This window comes from Ailuropoda melanoleuca, chromosome 1 (genome assembly GCF_002007445.2).
Source record: "Ailuropoda melanoleuca isolate Jingjing chromosome 1, ASM200744v2, whole genome shotgun sequence".
NCBI classification, from domain to species: domain Eukaryota; kingdom Metazoa; phylum Chordata; class Mammalia; order Carnivora; family Ursidae; genus Ailuropoda; species Ailuropoda melanoleuca.
Genome location: NC_048218.1, coordinates 34,802,056 through 34,821,608, shown reverse-complemented (window position 1 = coordinate 34,821,608; position 19,553 = coordinate 34,802,056).

Sequence of the window (19,553 nt, the reverse complement as noted above, 5' to 3'; positions counted from 1 at the left end):
ACTATCTTGAAGAGATATCTGTACTCTTATGGTCATTGCAGCATTATTCACAGTAGCCAAAACATGGAAACAACCTAAATGTCCATTGATGGATGAGTGTGCATGTATCTATATCTATATCTATATCTATATATGTATAAATATATAGTATCTATATCTTTTTATCTGTTTGTATCTATCTATCTAGTCTGTCTATCCAGTTGTTGGCAGAGGTCATGGAGAGGATATGACCACCAGTCTCTTCACCCCTCCATTGCCTTAGGAATGTTCATTCTGCTTGCCTTACCACTCCCAGAATCTGCCTTAATATAGTGATGTAGTATTGAGACCATCTGTTTGGTATGTGTGAATGAACCCATTTAAAACATCTACCTAAACCTTTAAGATTTGGTAGGTGGGTGTGGAAATCTCATCTTGTGGCCACTTAATACAAGCCTCGTATTTAAGTTCCTTTGCTTATTAAACCTGCCACCTATCAATCTGGAGTGGCCTGCCTCTTTCTTTGGTCTCTCCCTGCCCCCCCACAAATGGGGGCGGGCTTTAGCTTTCATTTGGGAAGCTCCTGAGGAGGTTGTGAATCAATAACAATGAAATATTATTCAGCCTTCAGAAATAAGGAAATCCTGCCTTCTGAGACAACATGGATGAACTTGGAGAACATTATGCTAAGTGAAAAAAGCCAGACAGGAAAGACAAATACTGCATGGTATCATTTATATGTGGAATCTAAAAAACAGTTGTACTCATAGAAACAGAGTAGTTTGTGGTTGCCAGGGGCTGGGTGGTAGGAGAAATTAGAAGAGCTTGGTAGAAGTATACAAACTTTCAGTTATAAGGTGAATAAGGTCTGAGGATCTAAAACATAATTTGGTAACTATAATAGATAATATTATTTGTATAATTGAAATTTGTTGACAACAGAATTTAAGTATTCTCACACACACACACAAATGGTAAATATATGGGGTGATGGATGTTTTAATTAATTTGACAGTGGGAAACCTTTCACAGTGTATACATATATTAAATCGTCACATCGTGTACAATTACAATTCTATTTGTCAATTATACCTCAAATCTGAGAAAGAATAGAAAAAAATGTACTAGTGGAAACTACAAATACATCATGACAAGACCTTACTATTTTTTTTCTTTGCCCTTCCTATTAAGTGAGGTAGTCAGGTATCTTTGTTTTGTTAATTCTGTCAATTATGCATTAATAGAAATTATATCCCTTCCTATAAAATAGAATGCATTGATGACTAATGTTTTGGAATTCTAAAATAGAGAAAGATGTCAACTACTAGATGCCAATATGAATTCAGGAAGAAGGGCAAGAGTGCTTTGCATACTTCCACATAAAATTTCTCATTAACCTGCTTAAAGGTGGTTAGGCATGGAAATATATTAATTACAGGATAACCCTCACCAGATTTGATAAAATTCTATGGAAACAAATCATCTGGTGATGGATCTGAAGGGGCTAACTATAAAGGAACTTTATAATGAATCAAAATATGATTTAGCAGTGTTTTTCATAGAAATGGATTTGAAGACACAGTTTCATTAATAAGATAAATTGAACTTTAAGATTTAATAGACGTGTAGTTTGAAAAGTAAAAGGAATGTAGGGTATTCCAGAGATNCTTTATAATGAATCAAAATATGATTTAGCAGTGTTTTTCATAGAAATGGATTTGAAGACACAGTTTCATTAAGAAGATAAATTGAACTTTAAGATTTAATAGACGTGTAGTTTGAAAAGTAAAAGGAATGTAGGGTAATCCAGAGATTTTTTNTATGTATAAGTGATGAATCACTGAATTCTACTGAAACTAATATTACACTACATGTTAACTAACTAGAATTTAAAAAAAAACTTGAAACATAAAAAATAAATGAAATAAGAAAATCATTGAATGTAAAGTATAGCATGGTGACTATAATTAATAATACTGTATTGCACATTTGAAAGTTGCTAAGAGTTTAATAGTCCTCATCACAAGAGAAAAAAATAATTTTGTAAGTATGTATCATGATGGATTGTACCGACATTGTAGCAATTATTTCACAATATATACAAATATTGAATCATTTTGTTATATATCTGGAATGAATATGTTAGATGTCAATTATACATCAATAAAAATATTTTTAAAAAAGGATAACAAGGGTTGATGAGGATGTGGAAAAAAGAAACCCTTGTACACTGTTGCTGGGGATATAAGTTGGTATAGCCACTAGGAAAAAATACAGTTTCCCCTCAAAAATTAAATATAGAATTATCATATGATCCAGCAGTCCCACTTCTGGGTGTATTTCCAAAAGAAATAAATCACTATCTTGAAGAGATATCTGTACTCTTATGGTCATTGCAGCATTATTCACAGTAGCCAAAACATGGAAACAACCTAAATGTCCATTGATGGATGAGTGTGCATGTATCTATATCTATATCTATATCTATATCTATATCTATATATGTATAAATATATAGTATCTATATCTTTTTATATGTTTGTATCTATCTATCTATCTATCTAGTCTGTCTATCCAGTTGTTGGCAGAGGTCATGGAGAGGATATGACCACCAGTCTCTTCACCCCTCCATTGCCTTAGGAATGTTCATTCTGCTTGCCTTACCACTCCCAGAATCTGCCTTAATATAGTGATGTAGTATTGAGACCATCTGTTTGGTATGTGTGAATGAACCCATTTAAAACATCTACCTAAACCTTTAAGATTTGGTAGGTGGGTGTGGAAATCTCATCTTGTGGCCACTTAATACAAGCCTCGTATTTAAGTTCCTTTGCTTATTAAACCTGCCACCTATCAATCTGGAGTGGCCTGCCTCTTTCTTTGGTCTCTCCCTTGCCCCCCACAAATGGGGGCGGGCTTTAGCTTTCATTTGGGAAGCTCCTGAGGAGGTTGTGAATCAATAACAATGAAATATTATTCAGCCTTCAGAAATAAGGAAATCCTGCCTTCTGAGACAACATGGATGAACTTGGAGAACATTATGCTAAGTGAAAAAAGCCAGACAGGAAAGACAAATACTGCATGGTATCATTTATATGTGGAATCTAAAAAACAGTTGTACTCATAGAAACAGAGTAGTTTGTGGTTGCCAGGGGCTGGGTGGTAGGAGAAATTAGAAGAGCTTGGTAGAAGTATACAAACTTTCAGTTATAAGGTGAATAAGGTCTGAGGATCTAAAACATAATTTGGTAACTATAATAGATAATATTATTTGTATAATTGAAATTTGTTGACAACAGAATTTAAGTATTCTCACACACACACACAAATGGTAAATATATGGGGTGATGGATGTTTTAATTAATTTGACAGTGGGAAACCTTTCACAGTGTATACATATATTAAATCGTCACATCGTGTACAATTACAATTCTATTTGTCAATTATACCTCAAATCTGAGAAAGAATAGAAAAAAATGTACTAGTGGAAACTACAAATACATCATGACAAGACCTTACTATTTTTTTTCTTTGCCCTTCCTATTAAGTGAGGTAGTCAGGTATCTTTGTTTTGTTAATTCTGTCAATTATGCATTAATAGAAATTATATCCCTTCCTATAAAATAGAATGCATTGATGACTAATGTTTTGGAATTCTAAAATAGAGAAAGATGTCAACTACTAGATGCCAATATGAATTCAGGAAGAAGGGCAAGAGTGCTTTGCATACTTCCACATAAAATTTCTCATTAACCTGCTTAAAGGTGGTTAGGCATGGAAATATATTAATTACAGGATAACCCTCACCAGATTTGATAAAATTCTATGGAAACAAATCATCTGGTGATGGATCTGAAGGGGCTAACTATAAAGGAACTTTATAATGAATCAAAATATGATTTAGCAGTGTTTTTCATAGAAATGGATTTGAAGACACAGTTTCATTAAGAAGATAAATTGAACTTTAAGATTTAATAGACGTGTAGTTTGAAAAGTAAAAGGAATGTAGGGTAATCCAGAGATTTTTTTTATATATGTAAATTAGTGTGGGGTGGTTGATTAACTCAGATATTGGATAGAGAATGAATAATTCAGTGGTAGAAGATACTTTATATCTCATTGATTTTAAAATAGGTCACTCGAATAATGATTTCAGTTATTTATTGATGTGTAACAAACTACCTAAATACTTAAGAACTTAAACTATAATTTATTATCTGTCACAGTAGCATATGTTGATTGGGCCCAGCAGGGCAATTCTTCTTAGCGGTCTCTCAATTACATTTTAGATGGTGGCTGAAAGCTTGAATGGGCTGAACACTGAAGATGGCTTTTTTCTCTTAGGTTTGGAACCTAGGATGGAATGGTTGTATGGCACCTCTTTCTTTATGTGGCTAGCTGGGTTTTCTCATAGCAAGGTGGTTCATTTCATGGTAGTTGGACATTTTACTTAGTGGCTTGTATTCTACGCAGTGAACATTCCAGAAGATTCAGGAGGGAGTTGCAAGAAAACAAGTCCTAGAATGTCACTTCCTCTGCACCTTATTTGTCAGGCAAATCACTAGAAGAGCCTAGGTACAAGGTAAGGGGAAGAAGAGACTCTGCCTCTTATGGGGAAATAAGGTGTGAGTACCTGGAAGAAAGTAATTGATTATAAATATCTTGGGGATTAGCTATCACATAAATACCCCCAAACCATTTACTTGGTTTTGTGTGAATATAAGGGGAGTGACCAGGGAAAACGTGTAGTTTTGGGCATCTTGAGCATATATGGAGTAGTTGTAACCACAATAGTTGATGTGTTTGATCAGAGACCACATAGTATATTAAAGATGATAATATATTTAGCCAGAGGTTGTTGCATACCAGTGTTTAAGAGGACCAAGAACTGTGCAGGGTCTGAGATTCTTTTTTTTTTTTTTTAAGATTTTATTTATTTATTTGACAGAGTGACAGCCAGCGAGAGAGGGAACACAAGCAGGGGGAGTGGGAGAGGAAGAAGCAAGCTCCCAGTATAGCAGGGAGCCCGATGCAGGGCTCGATCCCAGGACCCTGGGATTACGCGCTGGGCTGAAGGCAGACACTTAATGACTGAGCCACCCAGGTACCCCAGGATCTGAGATTCTTGAGAGTTTTCCACACTTCCAGTGATGCTGGTATAACACACAAGATTTCTGGGTCAGAGATAAAGAATGATATTACATGAGCTCTCTGTTTGCCTCAGTTCCCTCTGCCCCTCAAGTTCCAAGGGTTTGATGTGGTTGAGCGCAGATGGATGCTATTCATGTAGTGGAGTTTGTGTCCCAAATGAAGACTAGGGTATAGAAAACTCCATTTTTTTTTAATGGTTGCAAGCAAACCTGCCTGATTTTTGCCCTGAATGAAGATATTGTCTGTATTATATCGGACAGCAAACAAACCTGTCCTCTGCTCTAGAGGGTGATGTCATCTCTTTCTTCCAAGGCTGCTTGATATATGAAAGTCCTTGAAAATTATATTCATGTTCTGTTACTGCCATAACAAATCACAAACTTAGAGGCTTAAAATAACACAAAGCTACTACCTCACCTTTATGTAGGTCAGACATCTGAGTTGGCTTAACTGTTGGTTTCACATGTCTGAGATAAAGATGTTGGTCAGCTGGTCTGTTATTTGGAGGGTCTCAGAAGAATTCACTTCTAAGCTCATTTAGGTTGTTGCAGAATTGAGTTCCTTGTGATTGTGGGGTTTAGGTTTACATTTTCCTGCTGTTTGTCAGCTGGGGGCTGCCCTAGCAAATAGAGGCCTCTCATTGGTCTACCCATGGGTCCCTGTATCTCAGAGCCAGAGATATCACATAAAATCTTTATCACACTTGGAATATCTCTGGCTTCTTCTTTTGCTTCCACCCCTAAAAAGTTCTCTGCTTTTAAGGGCTCATAATTACATTGTGCTGACCAGAATGAACTCCTTATTTTAAGATTTTTAATCATAAATTACATCTTGAAAATCTAGTTTGCCTTGTAACAATATATTCACAGGTTCTAGAGATTAGAGTGTGGAACTCCTTAGGGGGACCTTTTTTTTTTTTTTTTTTTTTTTGCCTACCACACAAAGATAGCCATGAAGAAAATCTGCCAGTGCTTTTGCCCATAAGACATGCAGAAACATGAGGAACACATGGAAAATTGTCTTCTAGCTCTCCGTAGAGGTGAAAAAAGTCCCCAAAGCAAGCATTCTAAAATGATAAAGTTTAGAAGGAAGAATAAGGAAAGAGTAGTGCTACTGGAAAAAAAAATACATATAACAGTTCAAACATATTCAGATAAGTTTAGATATTAGATATTTGTTCATTTGATTCAGTATGTAAAAAAATCATTAATGACTGTTGAGAACCAATTTCAGTATTGTGGGGAGGTATGCTAAATTGCACTGGGAGTGGGAGCAGGTATTTAGTGAAGAGACACCAGTAAGTGCATACTACCTTTCGCAAAACTTATTAGTGAAGTAAAAGAGACATCAAAAAGTTTGAAGCTAGGAGTGGAATTACTGGTGGGTTTTTTTGGTAGGGTTATGTGTAGTGGGGGGCAGTTGGGCATATTCAAAGGGTAAAAAGGTCCATAAAGAGGGAAAGTCAAGGTTGGAGTTTAGTAGAGACAGAATTGATAGAATAAGGTTCCACAGCACAGGAGTAGATTGACTCAGAATCCCAACTATATTAAATGGAAGTAGGAAGTGACTGACGATGTGGGCATAAATTTATGGTGAGGTAGTATACGAAGGTAGGTGGAGTTCATGCTCACATTGTATACTATTCTGAAGGAAATAGAAAAAAAAATAGTGGATTGAAAATCAAGACACAGAGATAGAAATTGACCTTGACCTTGAGTTTAAGATTGGAGGAAGTAAGAGTATCAGTGAGATAGAAATAAATTTATAGGAATTAGCAGATTTTGGGTTGAGGGTGTTCATTCATGAACTTCTTAATGGTATGGAGGAGATAAGGAATGATAATGTTTGCTGAAATTAAAGGTGGTGGAGGTTGGAAAGGAATGTTTTGAAGATTTTTAATGTTTATGGCTAATTCTTGAGAGAAAGATGAGTAAAGAGATTAGATAAGGATACGGAAAAACTGAATCAGCACAGATCCTCACTGAGGGAGAAGGCCATGGATTTGAAGTTTCAGCACTTTACATGATTTTTTCAGTAATGCTCAATGCTTCCCCCAAATCTTCGTTCACACAGAATTTTGGATTATATTTTGTATTTCCGAGGGAATGAGAAACCAGATGTTAGACTTACAGAAATTGTAGAAAAAAAATTCTAGAACACAAATAATATTGGGGCACAAAGACTAATTGCAAGTTGGGCTTTAGAAAGTCTAGCAGGTTGCAAAGAGAATGACTGGCTCTTTCAGTCCCCCAGAATAGTTATATTCTATGAGAACCTATATCCATGCCTGTACTGTACTATAGTAATTAAGTGCTTCATATTAACAGCAACAAAAAGGCTAAGCCAAGCCATTAAATGAATGAGATATCAAGATTTGATATGCCCTTTTTACTAGAAGCAAATATACAAATATTACATGAAAAAGTTATATCTAAATGCAAATCTCTTATTATGTTAAAAAAAAATCAGCCGAATGTTAAGTCATAGTAAAAATTACCAAACACAGAAGAAACCAAGCTACTATTTATGAGAGTAGGAACAACAAATATACTTGACTTTTATATGTAAATTTTTTATATATCACTGAAAGGCAAAAATCTTTTTAGAAATATAACCACAATACTATCATTATATTTAAAATGTTTCTGTAGTGTTTACAATGTGTAGTCAGTGTTCAAAATTCAAAATTCCCTGATTGCTTTATATTTATTTAGTTTTTGTGTGTTAAGTTCCAGATAAAGACCATATAATGCAATTGTTTCGTATGTTTCTTAATCTTTTTTAAACCTGTAGGTATTCCAACCTCTCTCTCAGTGTTTCTTTTATTTTTTACCTTGCAAATTTATTTGTTGAGAAACTAGCTTGTTTATCCTGTCTGAAATTCAGAGTGATTGTATTGTCACCTTGTATTATATCATGTTCTTCTGACCTTTGTTTTTCCTGGTACTCAAATGTATGGACTTGAACAGATTTGGAATTAATTGTTATTATTCTTGTTATTTGACTTCGTTTGTTTGGCAAGAGAACACCATGGATTATATTGTGTTCACTTATCAGAAAGCACGGAATCTCTGACTATTTCTATGTTTTGGTAGCAGCCTATGCCTTTTATTTCATTGGATTGCAAAATGGCAAAAGCCTAATTTTATTGTTATTTCCATTTATTAGCTGGATTATAGCTATACAGATTATACTTATAATGGGAAAACATCCCTTCTCCGACTATTTGCTTACACTGTGGTACAGTTTACATTGGCAAGGAAAAATAAAATTGTATTTTGTTTTATTTAATGGAAAAAACAAAATGATGTTAATTCCCCAGCATCATTCAAAAGTAACCAAAGAAGATTTTCTCTCTTTTTGATTTTTTTTTCTTTTAGCCATTAGGAATACATATATTTAAATATATTTGGTTTATTTATTTCAATTTGTTGAAGATTTTTAAAAATTACTATTGAGGTGTAATTAACAAACAGTGTTATATTAGTTTCAGGTGTACAACATATTAATTCAACAATTCCATACATTACTCAGTGCTCACCATAAGTGTCATCATCTGTCACCCTACAATGTTATTACAATATTATTAGCCGTATTCTCTATGTTGTACTTTTCATTTCCAGAACTTGTTTATTTTATAATTGGAAGTATTTTGTTTCTTAATGATGCTTACATTAAGATATTTTGACAGTGGGAGCTTCCTCAAGTTGACCACCAAATCTTGTTAAGCTAACTCTGGTAGCTTTGGATAGTTTTTTGTTTTTTTGTGATGACAAATTATGTTAGGTCTATCATGCACTTTTTCTGCCCCGACATGGAATTAGTTATTTTCCCAAAGAATCCTTTTTCTTTTTGGTAGGGGAAGATAGGATTTATTGGCCATCATCTGAGCACTATGATTCCTCACTGTTACTGGCTATAATAATTTGCTAGGGCTGCCATAACAAAATACCACAGATTGAGAGGCTTAAACAACATAAATTATTTTTTCACAGTTTTGGAAGCTGAAAGAACAATATCAAAATGCTAGCAAGGTTGATTTCTCCTGAGGCCTTGTTCTGTGCTTTGCAGATGGCTGCCCTCTATGCCTCTTCACAAACTCATCCTTTTGCAAGTGTACCTCTGACATCTCTTGATGGATTCAAATTTCTTCTTTTTTAAAAGACTATCAGGCAGATTGTATTAGGGCCCACCCATATGACGTTGCTTAACATTAGTTACCTCTTTAAAGGCCCTACCTCCAAATATAGTACATTCTGAGGTACTGTCAGTTAGGACTTCAACATAGGAATTTTGGTGGGGGACACAGTTCAGCTCATGACACTGGCTCTTGTTTCTAATTCTTTTAAGTGGGAATAATGAGGGGCTATATTATTTCTAAAAGGCAGTATATCATGAGTTATTTTATATTTGTATATATTTTTTCTTTTTTTTTTTTTTAAGATTTTATTTATTTATTTCACAGAGAGAGACAGCCAGCGAGAGAGGGAACACAAGCAGGGGGTGGGAGAAGAAGCAGGCTCCTAAGAGGAGGAGCCTGATGTGGGGCTCAATCCCAGAACGCTGGGATCACGCCCTGAGCCGAAGGCAGACGCTTAACGCCTGCACCACCCAGGCGCCCCTGTATATATTTTTTTCTTGAATCCTTATTAGGTAAATACTATTATTGAAAATAATTTAGGCATTTTTACAATTTGATTTTCTGTCCTTGGATATAACCCACTAGAGACCTGTCATCAAATTTCTAGATTATAAAGTTAATATAAGTTTTCTTTATGATTTAGCCACTGACTACATGCACAAGTTTATTTTGTAATTTGCTTTAGAGATTAGGGATTTCATTTTAAATTTAATTCTATTTTGTTGTCATGTGAAACATTTGGGTGTTTCCAAAGTCAAATCCATGAAAGTTTTCCTGTGAAACCTTCCTCAGTATCAGTTGCTCTTGTCAGATGGACCTATCAAGCTTTTCATGCAGACTAAGAATTCTTTTTTAAGGGTAAATTCTTGCTGACACTTACCTGTATTCTCCATTCTCAAGGCTATCAGAATTCCCCATATTTCACCTCTTTCTTCCCACTTGGTTACTGATACCACCAGAGTCTGATTACTGTTGTTGTAAATTGATCCCCTCCACTTTATAATCATAGGGAAGTTTTGTGAGGCAGATAGTATTTCAAAGCTGATCATACATATACACACATATATACGTATTGGAAGAGGGACAAGATAGTTATAAAAGCATTCACATTCAGGAAAGGGAACATATTTGGGTGGTCGTTCCTTTAAGCTCTAAGCTCTGTGGCCTCATCCAAAGTGATCATTGGAGAAATTAATTCCATTTCCATTTCTACTTTGCTTCTGGTGATAGGAGTTTGGAGAAGCCCTAAGGTCATTTTAACTCCTAAATAATCACTTTCTCTTTTAAGTCCAGGCCCATGGTCTTTTATAATGCAGATCTCTTACAAACTTGGTAGTTTCCTTTTCTTTTTCTTTTAATGTTTAATTTTCCAACAGTTATTTTCTGTATATAATTCTGTGATTTGAAATAGGACATTTTTGGGTATGCGTTCTTGTCTACGTGCTTTTTATCTGCTAAATTGGACCTCACAGGCTTTGGTGAGAGAGTCTCATGTTTAGTGAGCTGTTGATAAAATAATCAGGTATATTGGTGTCATATTCACTACTTCAATTCACCAGTTGTTAAATTTATAATACTTTCTATTTGATCCTTTCTGCAGAGCTGAGTTTTAGTTAGGTTTACTTTATGTAACTATTCCCAACTTTAATTTTCACCATTTGGGGTTAAAGGACAGTTGCCTCTTCCAAATTTATTAACTCCTTAATATCTAGATTATTTCTGAGAATTTGTATCCCTTCTTGCGTACTGGCTGATTCTGAATTTATTTTTTATAATACTTTTAAAAAGCAAATAACCAAAGGTACTATTTTAATTCTATCTTAAGACTCTTCCCTAAGAGCTATGTGTACATCAGGCAAATTATCTCCATCAGTATTATTATAGGAAAATTTACTAAATATGCCCACGCAACATAACATATATATTGCCATCCTTCCAGCCTCTGATATAAGTGTGTTTACTGCCTCACTCTACTAATGGGTACCTGTGTTGGGGTACCCCAAATCCATCCCCAGACTCAGTGCTTTGTTTGAATTACTCATATCCCCAGACTCACTGTTATCCTCACGGTTATAGTTATTATAGCTAAAAGATACATCAAAATCAGAGAAAAGATGCATAGAGCAAAATTCAAAGGAAGACAGGCAAAAGCTTCTAGATATCCCTCCCAGGGAAGTCACATAGTACCTGCTTAACTCTCCTGCAGTGATGTGTGACAGCATGTGCAAAGTGTTGCCAACTAAGGAAGCAATTTTGAGCTTAGTTGGTCAGTTTTTCTGGGAGTCAGTCATTTAGGAATACAGGGCCTTGAGTGACTGACATCAGTTATTCTAGCTCCAGTCCCCTGGAGAGAAAGTAGGTGTTCACGATAAATTACATTGTTAGTATATACCATCTGGGCAAACTGGCACATTGTGAGTCCAGGCTTCAGGCAGCTAACACGCTCTTAAGGGAATATTCAAGGAGCTTCCTTCTCAGGAGCTGACCAATGGCCAGTTCTGAAAATGGGCCTTTCTTTAGAAAATCTACATGTTTGAGCAACCCAGGTCTGCTGAGTTTATCCTTTCCTGAACAGCACCCTTTTCTGTATCTGTCATAATAGGCCAGAAGTAAAATTTGGAAGCACAGAAGTGAAATTTCGGTAGCTTAGTGCATTAAAAGTCTAATTCTCACTACTGCAACAAGTCCCTGTACTGTTAGTTGGGAACTGTATTCTATTTCATTTTCATTTAGGAGCTTGGGGGAAAAAAGATACAGTGTAGCAAATTGTAATCTACCTTTTGAAATTTTAGCCTGGAAATGACACACATTTCAATAACAAAGGTAAGTCACACCGTAATGCCTCATTTTTTCAGATGGTTTAGAAGTAAAATTTTACCCTATGTACAGAGAGCAGAAAGCTGTAAGGATTTGGTGAACGCTACTAATGACTTGTATATTATTATATTTACAATTAAAATTGTGATTATTTTACCTATATGATGTGTAAAAATATGTAATTAGTATTATACATTTGTACTAGTATATTATTATTATATTATATGTCCTTATTAATTTTACAGAGGTCTCAAAGATAAATCTCACAGTTTAATATCACTTCTGAAGTTAGCCTTTGAATGTACCTTTCATTTCAATGAATATATGAAAAATATTCCTTTTACTTAAAAATCTGTAGGTTTTCCATTCAGGACCAAACATTCCATTTCTTACAGAAGCTGAAGTTTGCTTTTAACAGGTTGAACGGTGCTTTCAACCTTCTTAGGGAGCTAACGGGTCAAATATTAAAGATCATAATCTGCCAGAAAGAGATTCCTGTACCCACTTAGGCTTTGCGTTAAGATTCCAAAGGCCTACGTTTTAGGAGGGAGGGTAAATACAAAGTAGATAAACTCCCGTGAAATTGTGGCCCAAACTTGAATTCTTTATTGGAATAAGTAGAATAAGTAGATTTGGTATTTCTAGGACCTGTGGCCTAGTCAATTACAAAAGTAAATTTTATCTGAGGAATATAACATCTGTAAGTATATCACATAAGTTCTACAATTTTTCATATATAAGGTATAGAATTTAATAAATAAAAAAAGCTAAGTAAGACATCACAGTAATAACATAAAAAAGATAATGAGAATAACAATGGTTAAATAACAGAGGCTAATTTTACATTTACCATGAAGATAATATTACAAAATACATAGCTAAATTTGATACAGATGAAATTATTATAGAAGTTCAAAATTGTCTTGTAATTATTTAAGAAATCAAATCTATATATAAAAACTCACAAAGAAAACTTAAGACCTAGGGATGGGCCCACCCCTGAATTATACCAAACAATTCGGAAATAATGCCAATGATATAAAAATTCTTTCAGAGTATGGAAAATGAAGAAATATTTTTCATTGCATTTTATGAAGCTGGTATAATTTTAATATTGAAATTTAAGAATTATAAGAAAGGAAATTTACAGGAAAATTTAATGATTATCTATGTAAAAATAAATAGGTACTTGTACACTGAATCTAATATAGCTGCTGTAAAAATAAGCAGGTATTATCAAATATGTTTTATTTGGTTCATGATTGAAAGAAAAATATTTTTCTTAGATATGTTATAGAAGTTCATCCTGGAATTTATCTAACAGTCTACTTCTCTTTGAAGAGAATATCAGAAAGATTAAGATACCTAGACATAGACATTGCAGTCACCTTTTGTAGGCTGTGTTACTAATTTCATTTTTCTCAGTCTTGACAAAATGTCTTTGCTTAATAAAAGACATGTATGTATCTGACAGATGACATCCTTATAATGCCAAGACAAATGAACAAAACTCCATGTATAAAGAATGGAGAAAATGTCATCTGTTAGTTTTCTCAACTTACCTGTTTGTTCCATTTGTTCTTTTATTTAAATATATCTGTCTTTTCTATGGCATTTTTACCTTTTCCCAAATAAAAGCAAACTGAACTGAAAATGTCAAGAGTATCTGAGGAAATGAAAATACAACAAAGAAATACAACTAACATGGCGTACTTCTATGGATGGTTCTCTAATTTGGAGGTGCAGAGACTGCTAAGTAAGAGTAAGATTTACTTAAGAGGGTAAACCAAATTGAAATAATATACAAATGCATTTTCCCTAGCACTCTCATTTGGAACCTATAATTTAGCCAGAGCAAGTCCACTTATATTAAATTACAAAATATCTGTAGGGAAATTGGTATGAAATAAAATTCAGTATATGTGGGAACGCTCTTAGAAATCATTTGCTTCCAGCATCACCAGGGAGTTCTTTGGGCCTTCTTGGAACATCAAGATGGAGAGGAATTTCACAGGATATTACTGATTCCTCAGAAATTATGTAAGTAGAACAACTTCCATGGGATCTTTAAGTGACAGATTCACTGTGTAGCATAAGTAGGTTTCAAATACAGTGCAAAATTTGATGTCCTAACTAGATTTTTTCAGTGGGATTTTTGCATTTGCATTGTATTTAAGAGTTGGGATAGAAAAATTGACATATAACAAATGAAAATATATGGTATCTGTCCTTGACAGATTGTACTTAATTCTGGACCCAAACCAAAACTAAAACTTTAAAGGAGAGCTAATCTACAGATTTTGTCAGAGAACTTATTTTAAACCTTTTCTGCCTTTACTGAGCTCTCCACCTCACAACTGCATTTTTGTCAGACAAACTAATTCCCCATTTTTTTGGGAACATTGACACAATGTGGTAGGAACTCACTTTCCATTTTCTTTCTTACAGATTTTATGGCATCTTTATTTCCTTTTCTTCCCTTTCCATGATCTCAGTAGAATATTTATCATTTCTTCTCTCCAAGGCAAATCACTCTTCTGTGTCTTGGGGACTATCTCCTTTCTTAAGAGTTTCGCTTTTTATGTCTCTTCCTTCTTGGCGTTTTATTCTCTCCATCTCCACTGAATTTTTCCACTTGATTTTCTAACTTATTTAAGTCTCTCCTATATCCTGATAAAATCTTTTAGTCAGTTCTGCAACCATTCATTCTTTAATCATTAAACTTCTTGAAAGATAAGTCTATGTAATCTGTTTCTATTTCATCCCTATATACTCATCATTTAATCTTCTATAATAATGCTTCACTTTTCAATCCTATATTTTTAACTGCTCTTAATGGGACAGAGATTTAAAGTGCCAGAGAATTTTTCTACTCTTTAGTCCTTAAAAACCATTTGCAGTCATTTGTCATTCTTTCTTCTGCCATAGCTGTTATTTTCTTGTTTCATTTATCTTCAATTTATCATTATATCCAACATCCTAGTTTAAATCTTCATTCCTTACAGCTGAATGGTCAACACTGCTTTCTATCTGTGGGGCTATCTTTAATCTGTGTGTCTTCCAATTCATTATGCACAGTTACTAAATGAATCTTTCTGAAATATTTATCTGATAAGTAGTATAATATAGAACACCTCTGTTGAATTCTCATTGTCTACAGAATAAAGACTAAAAGACATTAACTTGTTTTTCAGGCACTCCATAGTCTGATTCCAAATCACCTTTCTGATTTTACTTTTTACTACTTCTTTTCATGAGCCTTATCTTGCCCATATGTTTGCTTATGTTCATGCATTTGCTCCCATTTTTCTATCAAACATCTATCCTTTATTGCACATTCACAATTCCTCCTGCTTCATCAATCCTTCCCTAATACTTTAGGCAGAAGAATATACTCTTTCTCTTTTTAATTTCCATTTTTTATCTATGCATTTCTTTTAAAAAATTGTTATTTATAAAATATAGCAAGTTGATAGAGATACATGAGAAACAACATAAACAAAAATTATTTAAAAATTTGTGTTATATTTTAAGTATAATAAATTATAATATCTTATTAATATAGTATCTTACTGACTATAAGATTTTTCTGGCTTTTCTCTCTAAAATTAACTTATTAGATTATCCAAATGCATAATTTATCAACTTAATTTTCAGTTAATTAAATGAAAATAATATTGGTTGCTGTTGGCAAATATAAGATTACAAATAATTTTTTTTAAAAGATTTTATTTATTTATGTGACAGAGAGAGAGACAGCCAGAGAGAGAGGGAACACAGCAGAGGAGTGGGAGAGGAAGAAGCAGGATCCCAGCGGAGAAGCCTGATGTGGGACTTGATCCCGGAACACCGGGATCACGCCCTGAGCTGAAGGCAGACGCTTAACGACTGCGCCACCCAGGCGCCCCAGATTACAAATAATTTTTGATAAATTTTAGTGTTCAGAAGGAAATTTCTGCTGACAAGTTGTATTTAGATTTTTTTTTTAAACTGTTGTGTTTAGAGAATTTTATGTGTATTTAGACTTTAAGTCCTTTATCGTATATGTAGGTTGAAAATATTTTCTTCCTATTTGTACTTTTCATTTTCATCCTCTTAGCAGAATCCTTCATGGAGAAAAAAAAATATTTATTGAAATCCTATTTATTGTGTTTTTCCTATTTTGGATTTTATTTTTGGTGTCTGTTTAAGAACTTGTCACCAAATGCTAGTCATCAAGATTTTCTCCTATGGTTTCCTTGAAGTTTTATATTTTTATGTTTTATATTTAAATTTACAATTTCATTTTCATCCTCTTAGCAGAATCCTTCATGGAGAAAAAAAAATATTTATTGAAATCCTATTTATTGTGTTTTTCCTATTTTGGATTTTATTTTTGGTGTCTGTTTAAGAACTTGTCACCAAACGCTAGTCATCAAGATTTTCTCCTATGGTTTCCTTGAAGTTTTATATTTTTATGTTTTATATTTAAATTTACAATTTATTTTGTGTTAATTTTTGCAAAGATGGAAGGTTTAGGTTGAAGTTTTGTTTTTCTTTTTTTTTTTTAAATTTTGTATTTGAGAGAGAGTGAAAGTGATCACAGAGGGTGAGGGATCACAGAAAGAGAGGGATCACAGAGGGAAAGGGATCACAGAGGGAGAGGGAGCCGCAGACTCGCCTGATGAGCAGAGAGCCCTATGCGGGGCTCAATCCCAGGACCCTAAGATCATGACCTCAGCTGAAGGCAGAAGCTTAACTGACTGAGCCACCCAGACACCCCAAAGTTTTGTTTTTCTTTTCTCTCTTCTCACCTCCCCTCCCTTTTTCCCTTTCTTTCCTTTCTTCTCCACCCACCCTCCGTTTCTCTCTCTACCCTTTTCATTCTTTTCTTTTCNAATTTTGTATTTGAGAGAGAGTGAAAGTGATCACAGAGGGTGAGGGATCACAGAAAGAGAGGGATCACAGAGGGAAAGGGATCACAGAGGGAGAGGGAGCCGCAGACTCGCCTGATGAGCAGAGAGCCCTATGCGGGGCTCAATCCCAGGACCCTAAGATCATGACCTCAGCTGAAGGCAGAAGCTTAACTGACTGAGCCACCCAGACACCCCAAAGTTTTGTTTTTCTTTTCTCTCTTCTCACCTCCCCTCCCTTTTTCCCTTTCTTTCCTTTCTTCTCCACCCACCCTCCGTTTCTCTCTCTACCCTTTTCATTCTTTTCTTTTCTCCTTTCCTTTCCTTTCCTTTCCTTTCCTTTCCTTTCCTTTCCTTTCCTTTCCCTTTCCCTTTCCCTTTCCCTTTCCCTTTCCCTTTCCCTTTTCCTTTCCTATCCTATCCTATCCTATCCTATAAAGATATCCTATTTCTCTAGCACCTATTTGTTAAAAAGACAATCCTTCTTCCTTTGAATTGCTTTTGCACCATCGTATAAAATCAGTTGGCTATGCTTGTGTTTGTCTATTTCTCAGTTCTTTATTTCATTCCATTGATCTGTATGTCTGTTCATTCATCGGTATCACAGACTCTTGATTATGGTTGCTATATAATAAATCTAAAAGTAGTTAGAGTGAGACCTCCCACTTTATTTTGCTTCTCCAAAATTGTTTTAGTGATTCTAGTTCCTTTGATTTTCCATATTAATTTTAGAATAATCTCATCAATGTTTACATAGTATTGCTGGAATTTTGATGAGGGGGACAGTTGACATCTTTAATGTGTAGAGACTTTGAATTCACAAATACAGTATGTCTTTCCATTTATCTAAGTCATCTTTTATTTCTTTCAATAGTATTTTGTAATTTTCAGCAAGTACATGTATTGTTAGCTTTATGTTTAAGTATTTCCCTATTTTTAAATTATGTAAATAGTTTTATATATTTAATTTTTGCTTCTATACAGAATACATAACTGCAGAATACATAAATCGAATTTATTTCGTATGTTGAATATTATATCCTACACTTTGATGAGCTCACTTTTTAGTTCTAGGAGTTATTTGTAGGTTCTTTGGAATTTTCTAACATAAACTATCATATTATTTGCAAATACTTAACCTATATGTTTATAGTTATATATCTCTACTTTGTATTAGATGTGAGAGTTGTATTGTATATCCTCTCCATTAATTTTAAAAATGTGTAAGGACTGAACTTTAGTATTGTACTTTAGTAGTCCTCAATAAATGATTTTGAATAAATTGGGTAAAATTTTCTAATTATCTCATTCATATATATAAAATATAGTACAGTAGAGAGAATTATGAATTATTCTTCCATTATAGTGCATGTAAAACCCCNCTTCCATTATATTGCATGTAAAACCCCAGTATTAGGGAATTTTCCAGCAGTATGACAAATGATATCTACAATTGATTCTTTGGATTCCTAATATTATACAACAACCCCAGTTTATTATGAATGAGTCTTAACTTATCAGACTCATGATTCTGTCATTTGTCAGTTATCCTGGTGTTAACTATACTAGGTGAATTGCCAAAGGACTTCAACAACCTCTAAAATGTGAAATCCACACTGTCATTTCAGATCTACTGAATCAAAATCTCTTGGTCCTGAGGCTCTGGAATATTATTTTTAAAAAGCTATTTAGTTTTTAAAATTATGCATATTGCATGACTCCATTTGCATTACATTTATGAAATAACATAATTAAAGATGTGGAGGATAGATTAGTAATTGCTAAGGTTTAGAGGAAGACGGTGGAGGAAGAGAATGTGCTTATAAAAGGTTAGGATGAGTGAATTTCATCACAGTGCAGGTAAGTATCTTGATTGTGGCAAAGTTTACATGAAGCTGCACATATGGTAAAATTGCATGAAATGCATGTGCATGTACATGCACACACATACACACACACACACACACACAGAGGCATCTGTATATAACTGGTGAAATCAGATTAAGCTCTGAATTGTAGTAATGTCAGTTTTCTGGTTTTGACACTGATGCAAGATGCTAATCTTGGGAGAGACTGGGTGAAGAAGGGTTCATCAGACTCGCCNACATATGGTAAAATTGCATGAAATGCATGTGCATGTACATGCACACACATACACACACACACACACACACAGGCATCTGTATATAACTGGTGAAATCAGATTAAGCTCTGAATTGTAATGTCAGTTTTCTGGTTTTGATACTGATGCAAGATGCTAATCTTGGGAGAGACTGGGTGAAGAAGGGTTCATCAGACTCGCTTGTATATTTCTTTGAAACTTCTTGCAATTCTGTAATTACTTTTAAAAATAAAATTAAAAACAAAAACCAAAACAAAATCTTCTGAGGTGACTTTTACACAGCCTCTTGACCCTGCCTTGGCTGGCATTTGGGAACTCCTTCCTAGGAAGCTGTTGGGGGAATTCATGAGAAAGTTGCATAAACATCCCTTTGGTGGTAAAAATACTGTAAAACTGTTATTAAAGAAATGTGATTTTTAGTTTGAGAAGCACAGAATCACTGTCAGGCATA